Here is a 4,327-nt window from a genome sequence, read left to right as displayed (position 1 = left end):
TTAAACAGATGCTCTGTTTGACTTGGTTTTCATTCTCAGCTTCAAATAATTTGTATTAAGTGTCAAAATATTGTAAAAATAGAAGAAGAGGGGAGGGAGAATAAAATCACTCACGTAAACCTTTTCTGATCACCAAATCAGCCATGAGAGGAGTTTTTAAAGAGTGTTATGGGGGCCAGACAGATAGTTCAGTGGGCCAGACATATGCTCTGCATGTGGAAGTCTAGGCTCCATCTCATCTCTCAGTACCTCAGAAACTGACTCCCAGTACAGCTGGCTGTGGCCCAAGAACAAAACAAAACAAATGGGTGACTTGAGATTGGGAATAAGATTCAAGAGGTAAAGTACAATCTTCACAAGGGTGAGTTGCTGGGTTCAATTTCTCTTACCACATAAAGAAACAATATTTGTACTTGATTCTTGCAAACTGCTAGTAGAATTTTAGCATCCTACCAGCCTGAATTTTCCCTCTAAACTCATGATTTCTTCTCTTATCTTTCTAGATTACTATGTCATTCCAGTTTAGAAGGATTTGTAGAAAGATATAGGAGGCATTTGGTAAATATTGAAATTATTGCCTGCCAAGCAGAAACCTTTTCATTCCCTTGGGAACTTTATTCTCTGACACATCAACACAGACCTTCTTCTTGCTCGATGTGGAGGAATGAATGTTCCTACAGGACCAAATTGGTCACAGGTGATTGGTTTAGGGATGAATACCTAAATCGGACTGGACCAATGAATAATTGCGCTTTAGGAGAAAATGCTCCTACATTTCAGGGTTTAACATCCAGATGCACATGCATTTCTAAATAAATTGTCTCACAGTCTAAAACCCTCCTTACTAATGAATGTAGGGAAGACAGGCATTGAACAATAAGGTAAATTTGTATACATTTATAGAATCTAAGCTTGTCCAATTACAAATTTGTTCTTTGTACTTTTTTATTCTATGTTGTTTTGTTTTTTGAGAGGTCACAATATGTACCTCACTTGAAGGTGAATAGTAGCTATTTCCTTTTCTGTGGTTGGGGGGTCACTCTTGATGATGCTCAAAGAAACATTGGGTACCAGAGATCAAACCCAAGCCTCCTGCATGCAAACATGTAAATTTTACATAGATGCAATGTAAAGAGTGTAGGAATCAGTGTGATGCACAGAAGTTTGTTAAATTGAGATTTTCTCGAGCCATTCACAGATAAAAATTCTCCATCTGAGACTGGAATAATACCGAGATGCCTGTGAATGAGAATAGAAACATAGAAAGTTTCAAGTTTTGCACATTACCTTTGTCCTGCTTGGAAAGCCCTTCTCCTGAAGCAGATTATTACTTGTCCTTCCCATCTCTGAATAGATATGCCTTCTTTCAGAAAGTCTCTCCTAATTTCCCAAACACTGGGTTTACTGGTCCTTAGAGGATGGACTTAAATTGGACAAAGCAATCTGCCATGGTCCTGAAGACCCCTGGACATTATTGTCTGGGTGACAATGCCCAAAACACAAGTCCTTCTCCTTCTTTCCCTATGCCACTTCTCAGGGTTGGGTTTATAACAAGCAACCTTGAGGACTGAGAGTCTTATCTCCCTATCAACAATGAGCAGGCTGGTTTCCCTTTATTCTTTTTTTTTTCTTTTTGGGTCACACCTGGCTCAGGGGTTACTCCTGGCTCTGCACTCAGAAATTACTCTTGTTGGTGCTCAGGGGACCATATGGGATGTCAGAGATTGAACCCAGGTTGGCCCTGTGCAAGGCAAATGCCCTACCCGCTGTACTACCACTCTGGCCCCCTTTCCCTTTATTCTGAAAGTGGTAATCCCCTAAATTCAGGTTATTTATCTTGCATTTTACTTAAGGCTTTTTGCATTGTGTCCATGAGACCAGGGTGCATTCTTTGGGTTCCCAGAACAAAACATCACGAAGTGGGGTAGCTTCCTCATCAGAATTCACTTTTTTCTCACACTTTTTGTGGCTAGAACTCCAAAATCAAATTATTGGCAGACCGGGGAAGTAGCTCAGTGGAAGAACATACGGCTTCATGAACAAATACAAAACCCTGGGTTTGATCCCTTGCATCCCTCTCCCCCTAAAATGTCAGTACGATTTCTATTGGTTGGATTTCTCTCCTAGGTCTTTCTCCTTGGCTTGCTGATGTCACGTTCTCACTGTGTCTTCACATGGTCTTTTGTCTGTGCTCAAGAATCCCTGGCATCTCTCAGCCCAGACTTCCTCTTCTCCAAGACAATAATTATATTGGACTAGAATCTACCATAATAACCTCCTTTTAGCTTAATCACCCCTTTCAAGGCCCTAACTTCAAACACAGTCATATCCCAAGGTCTGGACCTCCAACAATTGAGTCGTGGAGCAACACAATCCAGCCGATTGCGGGGGGCCTGGGGACCCACCAACAACAGGAAGTGCAGGCTTGTGCAGTGAATAGTGAGTAATGTAGTAGTCAGTCTGACCTAGAGCCTGGTACTTTGAAATTATGCATGAAACAGCTGTAGCAGACTAGCTTGCTAATTTTGAAGTAGGGTAAAATCTTTTGACTGAGTCCCACACAGTTCTCATACTCCTGTTTTAAAATCCATCGCTTGATTCATGGTGTCTCTTTCTGTCTTCTCCACCAAGCAAGGGGAAGCTGGAGGCCACCATATTGTGTCTAAAACAAAATCAACATTCTGTACATGTTTGCAGAATTTTATTTATGATCAGAATTTTAGTTATGATAAGAATAAGAATTTTATTTATTTATGATAAATTTTATTAATGTATGGTCAAGGGTTTGGTGGATCTGAAGAGATATGCCTTTCATGAGATGGATGAAGATAAGGGGAAAAGCTGGTTAGTACAGATTCAGCATTGATAAAGGAGGGTTCAGGTGCAATTATAAGGCTTCCTTGATTTAAAAAATACAGGGTGTTACCACATGTGTTATATAATTTATTGGGCCTTATTTGTCACCCAGTATAGGTGAACCCTGAAGTTATTCCTCTACAAAATGAAATTTAGCACTGAAAGTAATACCAAATAATGGAATAAGTTAGCTCTCCAATCAGTGGTTCACTAACCAGTTCCCCCAAAAGCTTCCAGAGTACAAAGTACAATAAATGCAGTCAACAACTTCTGCTGAACATTACAGGCTTAAGGCTCGCCAAGAGGCCCGGTGGCAAGAGTTTGCCCAGTCTCATGTGCCTGAGAATCATTTTCATTGTCTTTGAACAGATTTAAACCATAAGGAAATAAAAGGAAAATAACAAATGAGTAAATGGTCAGAAAAGAGGTGGACAGCTGTAGCCGTTCTCTTCCAGATCTAATATCCAGCTTCTGCAAATGGCCAAGACCATCATTTCTCATCAGTGACCTGACTTCGTGTGACACTGCTCCAGGTTCCCCGCAAGGCTGAAAAGTGAGCTGGGCCCAATTCAGCAGGAACTCCACAAATACGTGAGGAGAGAAGTGTGTGGGGAGCAGATTTTAAGGAGAAAGGAGAGACTCGTATTTCTGAAAGGAGTTTCAGTGAAACTCATATTTCACTGAACAGAATGAAAAGCAGGAAGGAAACGTGGGCAGGGATGTTGTTCTGCAGTAACAAGCCTCACATGCTAACATGCATGAACCCCCAGGTTCCATGTCCCCGCACCCACCCAAATAAGAGAGGAAGGGAGGAAAATTATGCCGCAAACAAATATACTGGGGACGATACTACAGTGGATAGGGCACTTGCCTTGCAAGCTGCTAGCCCGGGTTCGGTTCCCGGTACCCTATATGGTTCCCTGAGCCCTCCTGGAGTGATCCCTGAGCGCGGAGCCAGGAGTAACCCCTGAGCAACTTCCGCGCCCCCCACCAAACAAAACAAAACAAAACACAAACAGATAAACGCAAACAGGGGCCAGGGAGATAGCTCAAAGGACTGGATCACATAGTTCTCATGCGGAGAGCCCCAGGTCTGATCGACCAGATCTCCCCGCCCAGTGCCACAAATCAAACCAACCAGCTGACGGTTCTATTGCTCCAGCCAGCGCGGCTGTGAGCACTGTCCCTGAGAGTTGGAGCCCAGAGAGTGCAGAGGCGTGACCTTTGCTCTGTCTCCATAAACTCAGTGACGTTCCCAGTCACTTCCCAAATGCGCTCAACTTCGAGGGTCTTGGCATGGGGCGGGGGGGGGGGGTGCCACGGTCTTCCGAAAACGGTTCCCTCATTAGTCCGCAAGTCGCGGGCGGGGGTGAAGGCGCTGGGCCTCTGTGGTCCGCGCCGCCGAGCCTCGGCCGCGCGCACGGCCCGGGTCCCGCCCGAGGAGCGCGGGGGGCGGGCAGGCGGCGGCGGC

The sequence above is a fragment of the Sorex araneus genome, chromosome 3 (assembly GCF_027595985.1).
Source record: "Sorex araneus isolate mSorAra2 chromosome 3, mSorAra2.pri, whole genome shotgun sequence".
Taxonomy (NCBI): Eukaryota; Metazoa; Chordata; class Mammalia; order Eulipotyphla; family Soricidae; genus Sorex; species Sorex araneus.
The sequence above is the reverse complement of the archived record's forward strand: the minus strand, read 5'-3'. Positions refer to the sequence as shown.